General features: G+C 41.4%; 1 long non-coding RNA gene across 1 annotated transcript; it reads right to left on the reverse strand.

The window, feature by feature from the left end:
- Positions 1–14,014: 14,014 nt before the first annotated feature.
- Positions 14,015–20,688, reverse strand: LOC114143300 (uncharacterized). Its single transcript, XR_003595212.1, has 3 exons — positions 20,618–20,688; positions 17,429–17,431; positions 14,015–14,108 (listed from the first exon to the last, which is right to left on the reverse strand). It is a non-coding gene; the product is annotated as an uncharacterized LOC114143300 (long non-coding RNA).
- Between the last annotated feature and the right edge of the window lie 2,565 nt (positions 20,689–23,253).

Genomic DNA, 23,253 nt, shown 5'->3' on the forward strand with positions numbered 1-23,253 from the left:
GCTGCGAACACTCAGAACTTCACAAACTCTGGTCTAGACACTATTTCTTTTGTTTATTAGGATTTATGCCTCGAGTCACTCTTACAACCGTAGAATCAATAAGCTTTTAAGACGCTCAGTCTGCACCACTTTGAAGAAAAGAAGAAAAATAAAAAATAGAACTTGTGTTTTATTTCACAGTTCAATATATGAATGGCTATGTAAAGTCCACAATATATATATATATATATATATATTTTCAAGGAGTAAACGAAGTAAAACATAAGCTAAAAAAAAAAATCCCACCATGCAGCCATAAATCCAGGTTAAATCATCAATAGGAATATTTTCAGATATTATGTGATGCTGTGTAATTCTGCGTGAACTGAAGGAAAATGACTCCAGTCAGAGGTAATTTGCAGCACTACATGGATTTACTTTATCTCTTAATGCTGTCTATTTTATTTTATCTTTTTAAAACAGTGCTGCAGACCAACATGAAGACCTTCAGTGCTGCTCAAATGTCTTAAATTACGTTAAGCAGCCGTTTGGAGAAAATGGGGGCCGGTTCAGACAAAGATTTCCTGAGCTCAATTTAGTTCCCATTCTGACCCCAAGTAACGATTATTATTGTTGTTGTCATTTGATTTGGGAAAAGTATCATGAGAAACTGCAGACGATGTTAGGCTGTCTGTACAAAAATGATTGTGGAATGGAAGACATTATATACACATAACTACAAATCCATTCTGTTACTTTACGTCTTTTTTTAGATGAAAAAAAAAACATTACAGTGTTTATTTATATCGAGCAGTCAGTATGCACACGCATATCTGATTTGTGAACTATGTGTGTGTTTTTTAAATTGATTTAATGTTTTTGTAATATATATATATATATATATATATATATATATATATATATATATATTAGTGTCAATGTTAACTCGTTAACGCATGCGTTACATTGACACTCCCTATATGTATATATGTATTTATGTGTGTGTGCGTGCGTGTGAAAATGTTAACACCTTAATATTACATAACGCAGAATAATTGAATTACTATTTTGACCGAACAGCCTTACATTGCTCACAGCAGAGTGTTTTGGGCTCCACACACAGCGGGCCGCGGCAGCAGACGGCAACAAAAGCTGAACATAATTCAACGTCCCGCCTGAACGAGCTCGAAATTCGACATGCGCGCATTATGCTGGTCGGTCGCCTCATCGCACAAGTTCCACAGGAATTGAACGGAGAGGGACATTTCTAAATTAACATTTAAAAGAAAATGGCTGCCGTTGAACCTTCCTGGATATAAAAAAAAAACAACCCCGGAAAGCTGAGAATCTTCAGACATGTTTGGTTTGAGAAAATAAAAACCAGTGGCGGCTTTTGTCCTGGGCTACATGGGCTGCATCGGAAAGGGGCGGGGCACTCATGATCTAGAAAATGAAAAAAATATGTAAACATGTTGCCTGAACAAGTTCACTACTTGTTCAGGTAGTGTATGTGTATGAATGTGTAGCGGACAAAGTTTCCCTTAGTTTCTGTTGAGTACTAAGGTGAGAGCGAAGCATTACCTCCTTTCTGATAATTGGCTGAATTTTAAGTGGATGGAGGGGGAAGGCGGGGCTTGTTCTGGGCAGGAACCATCGATGCGTTCATGTTGATACTTTAGGCCTACAAAATGAGGCACAGTGATTAATCACAGTGCCAGAGTGCGATTAGTCTGATTAAAGCGTTTTAATCGATTGACAGCGCCAACATCTACATGAGAATTGTGAAAGTGAGTGTAGATAACAGCCAATAAGCATCTGTTCCTCATCCTTTGAGTCCACACAGTGCTGCACCATCTCTTTAAACTAAAACACAATTTATTACAATTATACAATTTATTCTCTCCTTAATTGGACTGTGCTACTGAAATGTCTGTTCCTTCATCCGTCCATCCATCCATCCATCTTCTTCCGTTTATCTGGGGTCGGGTCGTGGGGGTAGCAGCTTCAGAAGGGAGGCCCAGACTTCCCTCTCCCCAGCTCTTCTTCCAGCTCCTCCGGGGGAATCCCGAGGCGTTCCCAGGCCAGCCGAGAGACATAGTCCCTCCAGCGTGTCCTGGGTCTTCCCCGGGGCCTCCTCCCGGTGGGACGTGCCCGGAACACCTCACCAGGGAGGCGTCCAGGAGGCATCCTGACCAGATGCCTGAGCCACTTCGACTGGCTCCTCTCGATGTGAAGGAGCAGCGGCTCTACTCTGAGGATGACCGAGCTTCTCACCCTGTCGCTAAGGGAGAGCCAGACACCCTACGGAGAAAACCCATTTCGACCGCTTGAATCCTCTTTCTGATATTTATTTGCCATTACCTTCCCGCGGTGACACTGTTTTATTGTTTGGTCTGAACTGAATCAGCGGCGCATCCGCTTGGAGTTTCAGTTTCAGTTCCACACAAGCCGCGTCGTCAGACCCCGCGGCCGACGAATCAGCTGCTTCGTTCCCCAGCGTCGTCGTATAACGGCTGCATATGTTCAGTTTTTCTTTTTTCTCGGGGGGATGTTTTCCATGGAAAATGGCATTTATTATTTTGTCATCTGTTTCATTATGAATACGAGTCATTTGTAGCATTTGCTCTTTCTTTTTTTTTTCTTTGCAATCTCTAATTAGATTAGGAAAACAAAGCGGGGAAAAACGAATGGCTAAAAGCAGCAGCACAGCCGAAACCAAATTAGAAGAATGACAACGTGATTCAAAGGCCTCTGGCGTGGAACGGTTAATGAACTCGGCGCAGCCGCTGTGATAACCGCAGAGCCGAGGCCGGGCGCACAAAAACAAACACAAACACTTTTGACTACAGATCTCGGGTAAACACTGCTGTTGGGGCGAGCTGGAAAACACGCTCTCATCCCAGTAAACAACTTCTCCAAAACATGTTGCTCACAAACAGAGCAATATGTGCTTTTTGGAGGGAATTAGGAAGAAAAAGAGAGAGAGAGAGAAAAGAAAAAAGTAAAAAGTCTTGCAGTCATTCAGGCTGTTATATGGATAAATCCTTTTCCATTTTGCATTTCAAGAAACATCTCTCTGTCCTCTAGGCTTGAAAGTCTGAATATTTGAAGAAGCAAATAAGCTGGAAAGAGCAATAAGGCAGTCGAAAGAAAATATCTGAAGTCTTTTTATTTCCTTCCTGTTGCTCACTGTTGAATCAGCGAGCCAGCAAGAGAAGCAGCTGTGCTGTTAAATCCAAATACCTGCATCCAAAAATAATGGATATTTAACAGATTTAAGGGCTTGAATTAATTCCTGCTGATGACAATTTGACATTTTGGATGTAAACGTTCAAGAAAGTGCTAAGTAATAACGATTACTTACAAACCAACGTTAACCAATAAAAAGAATGTAAAGTAGATTACGGTAAAATTCCAACATCCTAACGTTGACTGGATTAGCTTGGTATAGAAAGAAGCTTTAGGGTCAGGTCAACTGATTTCTCATGAACCAGGTCTGCTGACAGGTCCTCTGTTTTTTTTCCAAACATGCCCGATCCCTTCCATTGTGTTTAGGTGGCAACTTGACCTTGAGTAAGTGCTAAACTGGCAGTAGAGCCTCCACCGACCCAGTTCTGCTTCCAGTGCTGCAACTTTGACATAAACTTGTCTGAGGTCCAACAAACTCCTATCGACCTTTAACTGGGCGAGAGGAAAAGCCGACCAGAGACCAACTAAATGGTTTTAGAGGCCATGTTTAAATTTCTGGAGTTTATTTCACTTTGGATTTGGACACCAAATTGTTCCACAGTAACGAAGGATGTGTAATATCAACTGAAGCAGGTTGGATTTCAGGTACCAATGTGACACACGTTTAAGTCAAGTCAAGTTTATTTGTAGAAAAAGGTAGATAAATATGCTTTACATCACAAAGTAAAGTAATACTGTGAAGAGAGTGCAGTAATCAATGCTAAACGCATGGATGAGTTTCTCTAGATTTTACTGAGACATTAGTCCTCTAATCCTGGAAATGTTATTCAGGTGACAGAAGGACGACTTTGTAACTGTCTTTAAGTGACTATGAATGTTCAGGTCTGAGCAGAGGTCGCGCTAGACTGTTTTGCTCTCCGTCATTTTGACTGACAGCATTAAAAAAATCTATTTTTACCAGTTAAATTGTAAACAGATTACCATAGGCTATTCAGCTGCTTTTTTATTATTTATTTTTATTCACCTAGTTGAACCAGTAAAAAAATAACCGGTCAAATACGAAATACTCTGGGTCTGAGTCCATCACTACACCCAGATTTCAAATCTGATCGCTGGTTTCCAGCTGTAATACGTGGAGCCGTGTGCTGACTCTAGATTGTTCTTCTTTAGGTCCAAAGATAATAACTTCAGTTTAGTTTAATTTAAATTTAACGTTCGAACTCAGAAAGAAAAGAGAAGTTTCTTCTACAAGACCAAGAACAAGGTTCTTGCTGTCAGGGGCATTTTATACTTAAAACATTTTAAGTGTCTCACATTCACTGCAGGACAATCTCTACAAAATCTGCCTAGATTAGGCGACAAGAACAAGATGCAACAACAGAACAAAGTCACTTTCTTCTTTCACCTCAGGAAGTGAGAACTAATTTTCCGGCTGCAATGGAATATGTTTTGGCCTGTAATAAAGAAAGTCAGCATATAATTTATAATTAGCGGTTTAAAAGTGTTCATATTCTATATGGTCCAGTCATAGACGTTTTCTTCAAAGAAACAAAAAAGGGTGACACTCTATGCTGATGACTTTGAACTGTTCTACTTGAAGCTCTGAATGTAAAGTCCAATAAAAATGATAATCAAATTAGCACTAAAACATTCAAAAAGCTTATCAGCAATTCTAAGAAGGTTGAGCTTGCTTTAGTAACATTAAAACATTTTATGCACGCCATTTTTAAGTAAAATATGTAAATACACTTTTTTAAATAAAATATACATACTCCTTTTACATGATTTCCTCTCTTTTGAGTGAATTCTGTTTCATTTTCTATCAACTCTTAACAACTCTTAACTATTTGTTAATATTGCAGCGGTTATGAAAGGAAGCCAGACAGTAAAGGAAATGTAAATGAAAAAGGATGAAATTACCCAGAAGCGTCGGAGTCTGAGCCCAGTTCGGGTTGAGGTAAATGTTTCTGCAGTTTGCGGTGCAGCTTGAGCAGATGGCTCTCAGCAGTTCGCTTTGGGAGGACGGTCGCTCGGCAACCTCCTCGGGGACGTCAGGTTGTACAGGTGCGTCTTCATCTGTAGTTATTTTTACCAGGCATTTGGGGAGGATGGAGAGAGGGCCGGACGGCTTCCTGACCCGAATGTAAAACGCTGCCACTGCACCGGAAAACGTCTACATGGGTGGAAGTAATTTGGTTCCGAAAATGCATTTTGTATTACATATATACATATAATTTTTATACCTAACATGGAATATCAAAAAGAAGAAATGGAAAACTGCTTCTCACGTGCGGCACCTTGCGAAACTTTTTCACATTTTGTCCAGTGAAAATCACAAGTTTCATTGTTGTTAAGATTTTCTGTGTTGGAACAACATTTCATTTTTTTCCCTAATAAAAATCTAAAGAGTGTGGTATGCAGTTGCATTTAGCCCCTTTACTTTGATACCACAAAAAAAACCTAGTGTAAGCAAAAGTCTCAAAGATGATCTTCAGCTGATTTTTTCACATTAACCCTGGACAATGAAAAAACAGAGGAATCTTGTTGCAACGTTTAGATCCAGCCGTATGGACAGCATTCCTATCGAGCTTCCACACTAAATAAGACAATTATAATTAGTGGTCGAAAAACAAGCACCTACGTTTGGCTCAATGGCCAAATTCAAAAGTCCAATCTGTCGTCTGATCAAATTAATCATGTCGACATGGTTAATAATCACACACTCAGACTTCATAGAGTTTTTATTTACTTCATTTTATGCACTCAAGCATATCAAACACTTTGAAAAACTCGTAAGGAACATAACAACTGAGCAGGGCCCAAACCAGAGCCTTGGAGAACCTCATGAATTAGTTCGATCTAAAATAACGTGGTCTCCGCTTCTAAAAGGTACAATTGGAACCACGCGGGACGGTTCTGGAAATTTCCATCAACCTGTTGTTAAGGAAATATGATTATTTTAGTGCTTAATACAGTTAATCTTAAAAGATATATGGAACACTCTTATTTTGAACAGGTTTGTGTTGAGCATTTAAAACTAAACCAGAGGGGTAAGCATTCAGAGACACAGGAACCAAATGCAGATTAAGGGAGATCTCTCAATGGGACCCCCACTGTGAGGCCAGGCCACAGGCGAAGCCATAAAATTAGCATTTTCCTTGGGAGACAGAGACTTTAGATTTCTCAGGTATCTGTGAGGTCTTATCCCAGGTCGTTCTGTACTCAGAATGACCGTGGGAGCCACGGGGGGTCAGAGCGGTCAGAGCAAAGCAATCAGCTATCCGCTCTTTTGTTTCGGTAGAAGGCAGATGGTCCTTTGATCTTTGCGTAGATTGAGGGGAGTTTCCAAGTTTCCCTGGGAGTTTCCAATAGGTCAACAAGGGGAACGCCTAGAATGCATAAATTAAATAGAGAAACACCTCTTTACTATAAGATTTCGTGTTAGGAGAGAAAAATCCAGAAAGTTGCCATTTTTTGCTTTTTTTGCATTGGCTCTCTCTCCAAAGACGTCTTTGCTGTTTGTTTGTCTTTGTTTCGTGTTCGTTTGTCTCCCCTTGTGTGTCTTTATTCTTATGAGAAAATGCATATCTCTGTTCCTCTGCAGCTTTGTTGTTGATTGCTTTGTACGAGATTAAACTCTGTGATCTGTGACGTCAACACGCTTTGTTGTTGTTTCGTTTTAGCAGCGCGCCGCCACTCGCCAAGGACTCGGGAGAGAAAAGAGGAAAGAGCCAAAACTTTTGTCCAAAACTAGCGTTAAATTACCTCTTTTTTTACATTGGTCAGACTGGGGGATTTATGAGCTGCAGTACGGGGTAAAGTACAGTTTGGATGGACGGACGTAAAAATGAGCAGATGGATAATATAAGGCAGCAGAACTATTCCAACATGGCGTCATCATGAGCGAAGCAATTCCAGAATGAAACAAAACCTCCACCACGGCCTGACCACGACCAGAGAAATGTCTGAATGTGTCCAAAGAAGGTTCTATTAACGCAAAATGTCCGAAGACAAATGCATGCCACACGTTTCAGAAGTTGCAGTTATAAGGAATTCAGAAAACGTTTCCAGCTCACAGCTACGCACCACTCTGTCAGTCTGTCACATAAATTCTCAACGAAACAAACACAGTTGTAGAGCGGCAAAAGCTCAAAGGGAGTTCATGCATTTGCAAGACACTTGAATATAGAAAATATATATATTTATCCCTCTTTTTATCTCAACTTCAGACTACCCAGATGAACGCCACTCAGTCCATTTGAAGGCTTTGTGCGGAGAAAAAACATCCATCTTGTGGGATTCTCCAGCTTCCAGGACGTGTTTTTTTTTCATCCTCCTTCATTCGACACTTCCTCCCCCCCCCTCTTTCTTTCTTTTTCTTTTTAAGCCCTACATGTCATGTCTCTTTCATATGAAATTAGGCTTCGATGAATATTGTATGAAGAGGAACCTGCTTCCAAAGAGACTGACCTTCACGGCTGCTCCGCCGCCATCGTTTGAAGCATTGTCGAGTCCTGAGAGCTTACACGGGCACTTAAGCTAACACAGGTAGGAAGAAAAGGACTGCAAAATATTTGACTAACATCGCCTTGATTTGAAAAGGCTAGCCGCGAGGCTCAACAGGAAAAGGGCTTAATCACCGGGATGGTGGTATTTGAAACAGCACTTTAAATGCCCTTTCTACATTGTTCCGTATTGGGGAGCTGTCTGCGTTTGTCCAGTTAGCTGCTTTGCTGTGATAAAGGTTAATCTGTCCATGTCAGATATCACAGTCTTTGGATTAAAATAACAAACCAGGAGAAACCCAACTAAAATGCTCAAACGCACACACACATTTTTTTTCTTTAATCTGTTTGCTTTTCTGACCGTCCTTCGATGCCGCAGGCCTTTTGAAAGGGAAATGTGACTCGACTTAATTTCCCCACTTACTGCCTGGTAGTCTCTGCACTGCCAGCCAGCAGAAGAGTTTTAGGTAAATAACTACTGGCTCTCTAATCAAAGACGCCGGAGCTTACGGCTCCACCTTAACACGTATGCCTGAAACATCTGGATGACCAGATGCTAGTTTTCGCTAATCTGATTGCCCCGACTCCCCTCTCCGTTTCATTTGGCGGCGCCTCAAACCTCTTTGATTCATCTCTCGCGGCAGCAGAGCCTCGATGTTTGGCATTTCCGGTGCTGGGTAAGCGCTTTTAAAGAGCGCTTTCAACATTTCAAACAGGTGAGGACTTCGGCAAATGTAGCGTAGAGGAACCTGCTTTATCGCCGACGCGTTCTGGGTCGTGGCCTTCGTGAGGGTCATCAGAGCCATTAAGGAGTTCTCATTCAAAGCAGCAGAATGACCAGTGAACAGGAAGTACGGCAGGTTTTTGTACCTGGGCATGATTTCACTGAAAGTTAATGTAATCATGGCGTTTCCTACGTTTTTGGGGTTTTTTCAGCTATATTGTGAAGGAGCTGGAGCTAGCCGCCAGAGCTAACTCGCAGGTGTCAGCCAATCCGTAATTACATAGGAACCGAACGCATCATCAACACACCAACACACCTTCAACATGCAGACAACTCTTCTGTCTGCATATGGAGCAATTGTTTGAAAATGACATGGTGGCGCATTTAAAGGGACGGTGTTGTGTGTTTTGAAACAGAGTAGTGCAATTTTATAGCACAATCAAGTAACTTTGTTACCTTCACTTGTTAAAAATGTACTGAATATATCAAATATAACTTAACAGAGATTTGGGGGAATCAAAGCAGCACTCTAGGTAAAAACTGTAAGGCAAAACTAACTTACAAGTAACTTTTCAGCGAGATACAGGAGCTTGTTTTAAGTCAACAATTCCTTAATATCGATAAAGATGTATTAGTTACATTGGGAGATTATTTCATTTATAACATGGAAGAAATGTCTTATTATAAGTGAAACAATCTGCTAATTGAACTAGAACTTTTTCATGAATATTAAGGAATTATTGACTTAAAACAATGTATCTCCTGTATCTCGCTGAAAAGTTACTTGTAAGTTAAGTTTATCGTATTTGAGTTGCACTAAGATGTTTCAAGATCTTAGAAGCAATTTTGGTCTGGAGCAAAATGACTAGGTTAAAAAATTTAAAACAATGTGAAACTCAAAGGCAAAATGACAAACTCACTGATCGCTTGGAAATGACATTCCACTTGGTTCGATCACTTCGACACCTCTGAGGAATAATGACGGAATAAATTCAATCCGTTCCTCTCGTAGGTCAAGGAGCGCAAGCAACGTCTTGACTTTTGAGCAAAAAAACCCAAACAAACAAAGAAAACAATCCAACCCGTCCGATCCATCAGAAGAACAACAAACATATGAAATGTGAGTCTGAACACTGAGCTGCTGGACAAATATTTTTCCCCCCGTGCCGAAGAGATTCTGTGTTTACACCACAGCCGCAGGTGACAGTGATCACCGGCTCATTTGCTCTTTTGAGCATGTCACTGACACTTCGTACTCAGGGTTTATTGGAACCAGCGGCCTGTTAAAACCTGCCACTCTAATGGAGGGGAGAAAGCCTGCAGGCTCCGCTGACTGCACACGGTATCCTTCACTTCCCTTCGGTGCAGCAAAACGATAAAGCTTCGATTGCAGCAGGTGACCAGGATGATTGCTGCCGTTGAGCTAAATCAAAACCCCGGCAGGCTTAAAGGAAAACCTTTAAAAGGGAATCCATGATGCACGCTGGGAATGGGATGCAGTCTGACAACGGCAGCCGATCACTGGGACGTGATTATCTGGTAAAAGGAAATGTTTCAAGCTAGGGTTCTTAAATAACGTGGAGCAAAATAAGATTTTTCACGAGAAAGAGACTGCCCTGAGAAGACGCAGGGGAAACAGAGAACATGACACCAAGTTGAAGGTCCAACACATCAGATCCATCCCATCTAATGTCTAAAACAATACACTGCTGAGGGTTTAGCACTGCTACTCTAGCACTGCAATGTGTTAGAGTATTTTTTTTAGAAGTTAGCATGCAAAAAATGAAATGAAATCATTTCAGATTAGAAGAAATTAGGGAAGACTGAAGACCAAAACCTTGAGTCAAACTTTGAATCTTTAGAGTTTGTGTCTGAGTAAAAGCCAAGGATTTTGGTTTTGTTTTTTTTGTGTGTTTTTAAATCTAGATTTAAAGGAGCTTGGGGTTTCAACAGTTTTCTAGAAGTTTGTTCCAGATTTCTGGTGCATAGAAGTTGAACGCTGCTTCCCCATGTTCGCTCTGCATCTACCAGAAGATCCAATTGGTCTGGAGCAGCAGATCTTTAATGTGTTGTGGTGCTAAGTCGTTCAGTGGTTTATAAGCTAACAAAATTATTCTAAAGTCTATTCTCTGGGAGGCAGAATGGTCTGGTGAGGAACCTTTGTAGTTTGTCTACTTCAAAATGTTTGAAGTATACCTTGACACCAGTAACCGGCCCATGACTAATCCCAAATACTTTCCCAGACTGGTCTACTGGGAGGTGAGCGCAGCGGCTCTTGGCCCAGCTTCCCGTTTGAAACTTGGGCCGCAGAATGTCTGTTAGGGCAGCCGTCCAAACTCCAGCCCAATCAGGCCGAATGCCATCGCTCTACAATGTCAGACGGCCAGCTGTCGAGCTCAAGAAAGCTCTGGCACCCTCACAGCCAACACGCAAGACCGCCATTTGAAATGGAAACAAAACGGCCAGCAAATGAAGATGGAGGGAAGCGGAGAACAGCTCTCTCTCTCTGAGGCTCGCTGTGTGGTCTCCTTTAGAGCTGACATAATGAAAACGACATTACGACACTTATCTGAAGAGCTGCAAGTCTCTGCATGTAGACATCAGAGGCAGCAGAGCACTTAACCTTCCTTTGTGCCTCCTTTCCTCCCATAGTCTCCATGTCACACCGCCGAACGCCTGGCTGAAACAAACGCTCAGGGAATCTGTCATAAATCGTGAGATGGATTCTCTAGAGATGCCTCCGTTCTGGGATGTGCTACATATTAGGAGCTGCGTTCAGCCACCCGTGTGGCACAGTCTCTCTCCTGCACTTGTTTCAGAACCACTCGAGTGCACTTTCCCAAAAAAAACCCTCAACTTTGTCTAATCCGCACAGTTAGGCTCCTGATGGTTTCCTTCAGCAGATGATAAGATTGGCTCCCATGAGGTAAATGTGAAGTGTAACAATGTGGTAAGGGAATATTTGGGGAGTGGTGAGAGAGGAGAGGAATGTAATCAATAATCCTGCTGGTTTTGGTCTGCCGGGCTTGTTTTTTTTCGGAGCTCATTTTTTTAAATGGTTAAGCTACAGCACCGATTCTTTCCGAAGGCGTTCAGACTTAATGTCTACAAACATGCGGTTCGTCTGATGATGTGATCCTCCCAGTAATGCGAATAAGAGTCGAATGTCAAGTCCTGCACAGTGGCCAGCAGTAGCTGCGTCTCCATTGCAAATGTGTAAAACATGTTGACACTAATGTTGAAATCATTTCTCAATTTTGGTGTTTCCATTAAATAAGAAACGCAATGAAGAAGTTTGTTCGCGCGACAAGCTGTTAAAAATATATATATACTTCGCCGTCCTCCTCAGACTGCTTCCTGTTGTCGTCTTCTTTGTGGTTTTCGCCAGAGGCAACATCTGTTGCTCCTGTGATTTGAAAAACAGTGTTTCCGTTGCAGTTTTGAGAAATAAGCCAAAGAAAAATCCACCTCATCGTGGCGGCAAAACGTTTTTAATCGAAAAATGAGTTTTTTGGGATTTGCCTTGTATTAAGAAAATGTGTTTTCTAAATGTCACATTGCACAGCTCCAAGGTCAACGCAAAGACGACTATTGTCCTGACATCAAAGCCCCAAGTGGGATCAGACAAACTGGGCTCTTCAGGATCTTATTGCTCTACCGAAGCTGAACTTTTTAATTGGTAGCACTAATCTAAACTAATATAAACTGATTGTTTTCCTGATATGGACCCAACTTTTATACATTATCCATTATTTATTTAAGCTTAGAGGTCAAAATATTAGCGTCAGCCTTCTTTGTCACTAGGAAAAATGTTCTGATTTTATATCTTGAAACGTAATTTTGTCAAATTATCTTGTCCAAACTGACTACTTACAGAAAGTTCTGAAAGTCAAGGCGGAAAACTCATTTTGTTTGAAGAGCCATTTTCTAAGTCTGACCAAATTTACTTTTTCTTTCCACTTTAAAAGTCATAAAAAGAAGATCTAAATTAGGATTAAAATTAAATTGGGGCGTGCCGTGGTGGCGTAGTGGTTAGCGCGACCCATGTTTGGAGGCCTTGAGTCCTCGACACGGCCATCGCAGGTTCGACTCCCGGACCCGGCGACGTTTGCCGCATGTCTTCCCTCCTCTCCTTCCCCATTCCTGTCAGCCTACTTTTGTAGGAGGGACACTAGAGCCCACAAACAGAACCCCTGGAAGGGTTAAAAAAAAAAATTTTATTACAACAAAGTTTGTTTTCCTGACGGGGAGGATAAAGAAAGATTACAACGTGCAAAATTTGGTCATTGTGTTTTTTTCTAATTGGAGTTTCTGACTATAAAAATATATTTATTTCATCAAACAACCAACCAGAGTGGAAACAAAAAACATTTTCAATCGTCTTTTTATTTTTTGCTGGCCTTAGACCTTGAAGGGCAAGTGGAAAAAAAATGGTGTCACTTTTCTAAGTCTATTTTTCATCTTCCCATCCGACACACCGGGGCAGAAAGAATATATTCAAGTTTTTCCCCCAAAGTCTAAAGAAAAAACATTTTGCAAAGCACGGAGGAGGACGTCTGCAGGTTTGGGTTTGCTTTGCTGCAGCAGATTCTACTCAGCTCTCATTCATCGCAATCCAACATGGAGTCTACAGAGCATCAGGGGCTGTTTGAAGAAAATGAGGAGAAAAAATTCTATAAAATAAGTAAAACTGAATCAGAACTGAACCCTCCAACGTGATATTGAGCCAAGCATATTAAATCCGCCACGGTCTGACTGAGCGCTGTGTTAAATAGGGTTAATTTCTGGGCAGTCAGAACACACATGTTGACATCTCTGACATCGCTGTAGGGAGATCTGAAACCGACTGAATCTGCAATGAACGGCTCACAGTGAGGAGTGGGGCTGATTTTCCTCAGACTGACGCTTCAGTCTGGTGCAGGGAGAAAACAAGCATCACTGGAGGTATTTGGAGGGAGTGGAGGGAAGTACCAGCCATAAGGCAGGGTGGCAAAACATTTCCTTAATTAAAACAAATAATTTTTGGTTTATATATATATATATGTGTGTGTGTGTTTAGTAAAACAGTATTATTACATTTTTTTCTCTTTTTCTGATATTACTAAAGAAGATGATAATGGACACTTAGGCCTGTCACGATAACAAAGTTTGCTGAACGATTAATTGTCTCAAAAATTATTGCGATAAACGATAATATTGTTTGAAGACCTTTTTACACTGAAAATGATGTAATAATGCATGCGATTTCTTGCCAAAGTTAGATACACTTTATTTTCAAAAGAACACTAAACACTGGAACTGGTAAACAAAATAAACAAAACAACCAAAAACAAAAATAAAATGGATTCTCAGTCTCATTAATAAAAAATGTACTGGAAAAAAAACTAAACATAAAGCCAAAGTGTAAATAAATACTGCATTCAACCAAAAGAGGGCAGATTATGAAGTCTGTATATTATGTTGCCCTTCAGTAATAATTAGAGTTAAATGGAGAAGATGGCCACATCGACTACCTGATGCAATAGTTCACACTACATGATTTTTTGCCCAGATTTTCCCCTTACAATCTTAGGACGTTGGTCTTTCTAAGACTGTCCCTCGCAATCTTAGAATTGCTACAGGTCATCCTGTAGTGTTTGGAGTGTTACGGTAGATCGTCGTTGCCGCTCCGATCCAAATCAGGGCTTTTCCCCGACTGGGAGCGAGAATTTCTGAGGGGAAATTATGGAGGGGAATCCCAAACAGCTGACACGGAGCAACCCAAGTCCAGCGGACATTGGAGATGATATGTGGAAACAACATTAATGTTTATTCAACATTCAAAGAATATAGAAATGACAAGGGGAGGAGTTGGAGCGAAACCGGTAACTTTTCAGCTGTTCTTCGTTAACGTGACGTAAATAGGTTCTAATGATTTTCATTCAGTCAGGACTTTACGCTGACACTAGCCACATGCATTGCAGGTAGATTGTAGTAAAGCATTGATTAATGCCTGGTTTTAAATTAGTTCACTGGACTTGTAGCCATTATTTTGTGCCCATTGTTGGACACCACATGGCAGGAACGAACCGATCAAACCGTTATACCTAGGATTTCTGTCGGCTAATGTGTGGTCTGTCAGGTTTTGAAAATGGGCCGACAATCGGCCGACAGCTCTAAGATCGTGTCGTGTGCGCTGGGCTTTACACTAAGGAAATGAGGAAAGGAGGAGTCAGTGGAGAGCACCGGAGTTGAACCTTTTTACATTCAGTGTCATTAACAGAAAGAGAAAAAGGTCGGAAGAAAAGATAATGCCGATAATTAAAATGACGTCGATAGTTTTAATTTATTGTACGATTAATTGATTTATCGTTTATGGCGACAGGCCTCTTCAGACTAGAAAAAAAAATCTGTCTTTCTCAGAATTCTGACTTTTTTCTCAAATTTTCAAATTAATTTTGGAATTCCGACTTTCTCAGGAGACTGAAGTCATAAATCACAGAGTTGACATATTTCTGAGAAAAAAGTCAGTCAACTTTAGATTTCTCTTTTAAGCTCTTTTGTCCCCCCACCTTGCAGCGGATCCCGCTCGGTTCTTCGCCTCAGATGTCCTCGACAGACACAAAGAGAGGCAGACTGTTAAGGAAAAATGATTATTTCAAGTGCAGAACGCAGACGACGGAAAAGGGAAAACAAAAAAAGCAAAGACAACACTTCAGAGCGTTCGTCTCCTGAACGGCTTTGGCACTTCATTTGTTTTTACCCAATTACAGTAAGTGGCGTGCCCAAGGATTATGAGGGGTTTTTGAAAGGCAATGAAATGATCTGTCCTCTGGTGTGTGTGAGAGGAGGGTGTGGATCTGAGTGACTGTGACGCCTCTCACTGCGGCTAACCCGCACAAGGAGAGGCCTTTCATCCTCACTGCGAAATACCATGTATGCGCCTGCCTTCCTTTAATTACACACCTGAAAGAAATATTTGAAGAAAGAAAAATGCAACAGGAGTAAATTATAACTTGAATTAATACACTATGATATACAGAAAATAACAGGAAAAAAAACCATAAAATGTCAACGTGTTACCATGATCCAGCAGGTTTTTCTGAGTGATCGGTTCTAGAAACATCTGCAGTGTAAATATCAATGTCTTTACATGCAAAAAAATAAAAAAATGGATTCAATGCTCCATTTTTTTTGTCAGTATCTTCTAGGAGAGAAATCCTGCAGTGCCACAAATGTATGTCAGTGGCCTCATGGGGAAAGCTAAGTACACTTGCTTCGTTTCCTCCAGAGCCACATAAAGACAGTTACAAAGTCGGCCTTCTATCACCTGAAGAACATTTCCAGGATTAAAGGACTGATGTCTCAGCCAGATCTAGAGAAGCTCATCTATGCGTTCATCTTCAGTCGTATTGATTATTGCAACAGCGTCTTCACAGGTCTGTCCAACAAATCAATCAAACAGCTGCAGCTGATCCAGAATGCTGCTGCTCGCGTTCTCACTAAAACCAGGAAGATAGAGCACATAACACCAGTTTTAAAGTCCCTCCACTGGCTCCCTGTAGCTCAAAGAATAGACTTTAAAATACTGTTGTTAGTTTATAAATCACTGAACGGCTCAGCACCACAATACATTAAAGATCTGCTGTTGTTGTATCAACCTTCCAGACCTCTCAGGTTTTCCGGTTTTGGTTCTGCTCTGCATCCCCAGAACCAGAACCAAACGAGGAGAAGCAGCTTTCAGCATCTATGCACCACAAATTTGGAACAAACTTCCAGAAAACTGTAAAACAGCTGAAACACTGACTTCCTTTAAATCTAGACTAAAAATTCACCTGTTTAGGATTGTATTTGTAAAGTAATCAATTACAAATTTATTGATGGAACTTGACTTTATGTCATGGTCTGATTGTTGGTTCTATGTTGAAATTGCACAAAAATCCGTGAGGGACGACGGAGTCCCAGAGTGAAATTCCGTGAGAGGCGTACGGCGCCTGGTGCCAGAAGAAAAACGGCGAGTGACTGAGGGTCACTGCGCGTAACGGAAACCCTGTAAATTCTAGACACTAACAGGTACCATAGAATTGCACAAAAATCCATGAGGGACTAGTGAGCTTTTTTTTGGATCTATTGTAGGTAAGTGTAAATGTATCTCCAGTTGACTGGATAACGTTCGTCTTCGCCACTGCCTCACTTCTGTTGCCGGCAAATCCAAAGCTATTCCCAGGTATTCATTCTGGGAATAAAAAAATACTTAATTTTATCACTATGGAAGTTAAGGAGTCCCTGCTCGAAATTCAGTGAATGAGGTGTACGGAGCCTGGTGCTAGAAGCCCATTAAAATGCTGTCTACATCGTTTTAAACTGTGTGATTGTGAGTGGGAATAAAAATAGCAACAGGTATTTTGTTCCATATAACACAGTAGGGGTGTAACAGGTAAAACCTTCAATGGATTCAAACTCAACTAAAACCCACCTGTTTAGGATTGTATTTGAAACGTAATCAATTACAAATTTATTGATGGAACCTGACTTAATGTCGTGTTTTGATTGTTTATTCTATGTTGCTTTGTGTTTCTGTGTTTGTAATGATGTGAAGCACTTTGAAATGCTTTGCTGCTGAAATGTGCTATACAGATAAAATTTGATTGATTGATTGTACCATAGAAATGCGCAAATTTAAATTACGGAAGTAAATGTCTTTAATGGAAGAGCGCCAATTTAGAAGATATTGACTTATTTTGCTAACAACATGGTTTTTTCAGACTGGCGACCTGTCCAGGGTGACCTCGCCTCTCGCCCGAAACGTTCGCTGGAGATAAGCACCAGCACCCCTCCCGGCCCCACTAGGAACAAGTGTGTAAGGGAGGGAGGTTGAGTGTCAGTCCAACAGGTTGAATCATCTCTAAAATCGGCAAGTACACTTTCCAAAACACGCTGCACATGTAGCTGCTCCCTGTAGAAGCAGCTTGTCGCTCCGACGCCTGAATAAGACGCTGGCGTCTGCTCTGACAGCTGAAAGATGATGAATATATCTCATATAACTCTTTACAATCTTCGCTGACATAACTTTTAGAAATTCAAATATGACTTAAAAGAAATTTGACGCTTTGAAATTAGGCTTCTGTCTCTTTAAAAACTCCCGCTCTTTCTGAAACTCCGCCTTCAGGAAGTCATCACGACATAACCTTTTAGCTACTTTCTTTTTTACCAACTACTGTAAATTAGCTGACATGATAAGCTCAGTAGATGTGCAGTTCCACCAGGTGTTTGCTAATTGTCGCTGGCTAGTCTGAATGAGCTGAGTGGGGGAAGGGCTGCTCTGTGAGATGGAAGCTCGCAAACTCCTTTTATTGCTTTATACATACTTACACGTAGCACTTGAGATATCTTTCTATATTTCTTTTTCTGCCACGGCGCTCTTTACTCATCCAGAGGCAGCTCATGCCTTCAAAGGGCCATTCTGAGACACAACCCGGGGGTCAATCTTTCATGTCTTTGTAAAATGAAATAACTCCGTGGGTGAGGTGGGGAAAGAAAAAAAGTCAGCCGACACCACATTCTGTCACATGTGGTGACAGATACCGCGGCCGAGAGGCTGCGGTATCTCTCCAGGATCACAGGAGATCCGTCATAGCGGGCAGGTGCTTCCCACACGTGGCTCAGACCCTCTTCAGATCAGCAACGTCCCCGCATCACTTTGTGCTCCATGCCCTCTTCCGCCTCGCTGTTTATCTCCTTTTCCCATCCCCCGATCCGCCTCGACACGTGGGGGGAACGGAGTCCGACCTGACTGGAAGCGTTTCCTAACAAGCAGAACCTTGCTCTTTTAACGAGGCCGCCGTCGCTCTAAGAGCCGCACGAAGGCAAGGAGAATCTCAGCAGAAATGCTTGGATCGGCTCGGTAACAATTAGTTACAGCAGAGGACACCGAGAGGCGCCTCTTGCTGTGAATATGCACGCCTCGGCTCTCACTTCCTTTTCTCTCGGGCTTAATAAAAATGCACGACTCAACGGCGGCGGCAGGGGGGCCGCGCGGAGCAGAAACATTAAACTAAGCCACCAAACTGCCGTCATCTCTTGAATTTTACATCTCACAAGGCCTGGAAGTATTCCTCTGACATACTCCACTGGTCTTTCAGGCACATCTGCGACGGAACGTCTGAGGTGATGCAGGAGAGCCTCCGCAATCATCCCGGCAACAGAGTGGAACCAGCCAGCAAAGCTCATTAACACCGGATCTCGTCCCGGTGTCAAAGCAGACTTTGTATGTAGGGAGAGAAATCCTGCAGTGCCACAGATCATGCCGGCACGTCATTTTCTGAAACGATGTGTTGAACTAGCTCCACTTTTATCAACTTCATCAGTTCACAGAATATGTTACCAATATTCTTGTGGTTCGTTAAGGTATTTTTGGGGGAAATGTGAGATCAAGATTTGTGTTTACATTTTTAAATTTTTTGATCAGCAGTTGGTTTCATCTCGGCAGCCATTTTGCCCCGTCTCTTTCCTATCAGACAACATAAACACAGACCACACTGGAGTCAAGTGAGGCCTGATGTGCCTTTGTTTAGGAAATAATGCGCCACATTTTAAAGATCTTAGCCTACTTCGTGTTGTCAGACGGGTACAGTTTCAACGTATTTCTTGATTGTGGCCACAGTTGCGTTTCCATTAGTAAGGCATAAAATCACGAAAATAAACTTGCTTAACGGAAGCATACCAATTTTCTTTTTTTTTTTTAAAACGGACGCTTTTCGACAAAAAGTTTTTCCTCTACGATGAGGAAGCTTATGAGCCGCATCAAAATTTGTGTATTTTGCAAAACTGCAATGGAAGCACTTTTATCGCATGACACCAGTTTGTAGACAGCAGCAACGTCAATGTTTGCACCCACTGGCCTCTTTGGACAACGTGCAGCTGGCCCCGCCAGAGCTCTCACAGCATCACACAGTTCGTCAAAAGTTGAGCTCATCATTCGAAAGTGTTGAATCAATAACTTTAAATAAAACTGCTGACTACAATTTCCTCAAAACGCTGCGTATATAGGTAACCAATCCCAAATGTAAGGGGCTTATTGCTCCAACGCTGAGCTCCATAATGCGCCATCGTCTCCCCTGATGGCTGATGATGATGATTTAACTGCACTTCTCTTTAAATCAAAACACCACAATTGCAAAATTGTGTTTTCTCTACATTGGCAGAACGTTGTCGAAGTTTCCTAGTGATCCGGACTTGGTTTGGTTTGTGATTGTAAGTAATTTATGATTTAACACTTCAATGCATTTTACTTCATAATACCATGATCCGAAGAAAGCTGAGTTTTAGTTTTGCTGTTAAATTCATTAGTCGGATTAACCTGGACAACACCGGGCAGTGAAGTTGTTTCTGTGCAAGCAGAACAAATCTGTGGGGTCCTAATTAGTCAACCATGCGGCCTATTCCAACTCAGCAGATTATTAAGAAGGTTTAATCGTATGATACTTGAACAATGGCACAGCAAAGGAAATCATTAAAGGAAGAAAAGACAAATACAAAACAAAGCATTTAGAGTTTCTTCCACAGTCCAAAAACACATAAATGTTAAGTGATCCTATAGTCGTCCACACACGTTTCCAGAAATGTTGTCATCCATACGGAAACACACAAAAACACTAGTTTTACTCCTCCAGACCTGTAAGTGGCGCTAAACATTGAGTATAGGACATGAGAATACGGCCTTCAGGTTAGGATAATGGTAAACGGAGCTAGAAAAAACAAGACTAGAACTAAAAACTGTGGGTGTTGTATTTTTTTGTGAAATGGTGACGAAGTCGAGCTTCTTTTCCATTTATAAAACTAATAGAGCACAAAATGGCAGACATGTAATTTGCTAATTGTTAATATTTATGATGCATTTAGACTTTAGATGTTGGGCTATGTCAGCATTTTTAGAAAATTTGTGTTTTTGTTGTATTTACCAGGGCAACATTTTCACTCTGGAAGCCATTAAAGATCCTCTGGATCCTCTAAAACAGTGGTCCCCAACCTTTTTACCACCATGGACCGGTCAAGGCTTGGCAATTGTCACAAAATGTCGTGGCTTGCGATAATCCTCCAGTACTGTGAGGCGTGTCACGACTGATCTGGTCCAGTCGGTAGAACATCGGGACCGCTCAGATCTAAAATCAAGCATATTCACCATAGTTTTGGCCCAACTGTCGCAGCCTGTGGGGTTTTTTCCCTGACTGGGAGCGAGAACGCAGCCTGTTGAATGTGACTGGTAGCCAATCAGAAAGCGCGGTGACGTAAGAATGGAGAGGAATCCCAAAACCTGACCGCGAGCCGGTTTAGTGCTTAGTGCAGCAAATAGAGCAGCTGCTCACACCGTCTTTTATCAAACGCCTTTTATTTTTGTTACATCTTTTATCGCTTAAAATGAGTCAACAAACCATCACTGCTGCTTCTACATCGTCATCCATGTTTGATTATTCTAAATTCACGTTTGGTATGTCGGGGGTTTCACTGGATTCTCTTCTGGAATCGTGAGTGGAATCGGCTCGACCACTGCCCTAACGCTCTCTGACTCTGGTCGCTATGGTAACGTTTACATATCCCTTCAAAATAAGATACAGATGCGCCACAAAAACAAACCTTTTATTTTCATGAAAATTTTAACTCTCGATAACGACAAATCAATGGGACACCTGAGCTTATTTTTCTGCAATGAGACGGCTCCATCTGGGAGTGATGAGAGACAACGGCGTCCGAGGTGTGTTACAGGGTCCTTGGTCTCTAGTGGAAAAGCAGTTTGAAGCTTCATGGCCTCATTATCGCTTGGAATATGGGAATCACCTACCGGGATAAATTCATTCTCCTGTCTCTTCTCTGGGCCTTTTCCCATTGCAAAGAAACTTTCCAAAGACATATGATCTATTTCTTACTCATTTTGCTGCTTGTGGGCTCAATGGACCTTACCAAGCTCCGCCCACAACCGACCCACGTGACCGCAAGTCTCACAAGCAAAGCCTTTGTTTCTATGTAAACATGACTCGATTAGTGCCACTTCTCTTCTGAAGTTAGGATATAATTAATTTAATTTCACATACCGTATTTTCCGCACTATAAGGCGCACCTTAAAACCTTCAATTTTCTCAAAAGCCGACAGTGCGCCTTATAATCCGGTGCGCCTTATATGTGGACCAATATTGAGCCACAGCAGGTCTCGCCACTACAGTAAGCAGCCGCCGACTTCATTTTCCCCTGTAGAAGAAGAAGCGCGCCGTGCACGCTGGGTTATATGACTGCGGGAAGCAGTCATATATCCTAAGCATTTGTGTGTTTGTGTAAAGACCTCAAAATGGCTCCTATTAAGAGTATTAAGGAGGAAATTTATTAGGTTAGCTTAAATTTCGGAAAAAGCATGGCTCTCTTTTCCTCCTGTTAGCCCGGGTCCCGAGCGGATGTCGTCACGGCTGGAGAGCAGACGGCGAGGCTCGATGACGTCACAGAGATATAGAGTTTAATTCAATAGAAAACACCGTATGAATTTAACAAGAAACTTCAGAGTACAAAGAAGTACATTCTTTACCTGAGACAAAAGAATTAAAAGAAAAGAACAAAGGCGCCTTTGGAGATAGCTGTTGCTTAAAAGCATAAGAGGGCAGCTGTCTGAATTCTTATTGTTGCGCATTCCCTTTTTCTAGTGAAGGCGTTTCTCTTTGTTAATATATGCAAATAGGGCGTACCTCTGTTTTGACCAACCAAGAGCTACCTTGGAAAAAACTTAGACCTTCCCCTGAGTTTTAATGACAAATATCAAGAGTCATTTTAGTTATTAAAGTTATAAGTTATTTTCACAAAACCTATCTTGCTCCTCTGCAGTCAGCTTCTCCAAAGATTTGAATCTTTGCCTTATCACAAGCAATAATGAGATAGAAGTCTTTTTCAACCTGTGAAACATAACATTTAAATCATTCTCTTTTGATTCCGATATTGTCATAGTTAGTACATTTTCAAATACATTCCATTTACTAGATTAGTACTTGTAGCTTGGGTAATATACTTTAATCTAACACACTATTGCTACCAATATTAAAAAGGTGTATCAGAAATTAAACCTAAGTGTTTCCAAGATTCCTAAGTTGTGATCAACTCCAGATGCAACTCTGAGCTCCTGGGAAACCCCCGACCTCTGACCTGTGAGCCGGGGAAGATATTCTTTATGGCCTACTAATTTAAAGCCTTTCAAGAGCATAGTGTTTTATGGCTGCTCTAAGTTACAGCCTTGCCAGGAGAATGTTTATCTCTGACCCTTTACCTTGCCTCAGCTTATCCTTTGTCCAAATAGGAATGTTGATCTACTTAACGCACATGGCATTAGCTTAACTATATTAAACAATCAAAAAATAGCCATATTACCTTAACAAGAGACACGTTTACGACGCAGAGTTTAAGCTCAAGGCGATCAGTCACACAGTAGAACAACGGGAACAGAGCAGCAGCGAGAGAATTTAACATGAACCAATCAATGGTGCAGAAGTGGATATATATTGTGATGGCACTAACGTTTGATTTACCATAACAGTATCAGACTGATTTTTACGTGTTTATTGAATCGAGGAAAAGTTCCCCTCCACTATATGTTATACGTTGCTGTTGTTAAAAGATAAACTGTGTCATGAAAATACCACGTCACTTACTTTACCTCTGGGAAAATAATAAAACATCTGTTTGTTCATTTTGGGAATGAACGGAGTTTTCAGAACGCTGGTTTGTAATTTATTAATAAAGTTTGACCTATCTGACTATTTTGTTGACATTCCCTTTAGCGCAGCTCCATCTAATGGATGCTTAACGTAACCCCAGCCTCTACTGTAGCATCTATTCTATGCGCCT

This window comes from Xiphophorus couchianus, chromosome 4 (assembly GCF_001444195.1).
Source record: "Xiphophorus couchianus chromosome 4, X_couchianus-1.0, whole genome shotgun sequence".
NCBI lineage: Eukaryota > Metazoa > Chordata > Actinopteri > Cyprinodontiformes > Poeciliidae > Xiphophorus > Xiphophorus couchianus.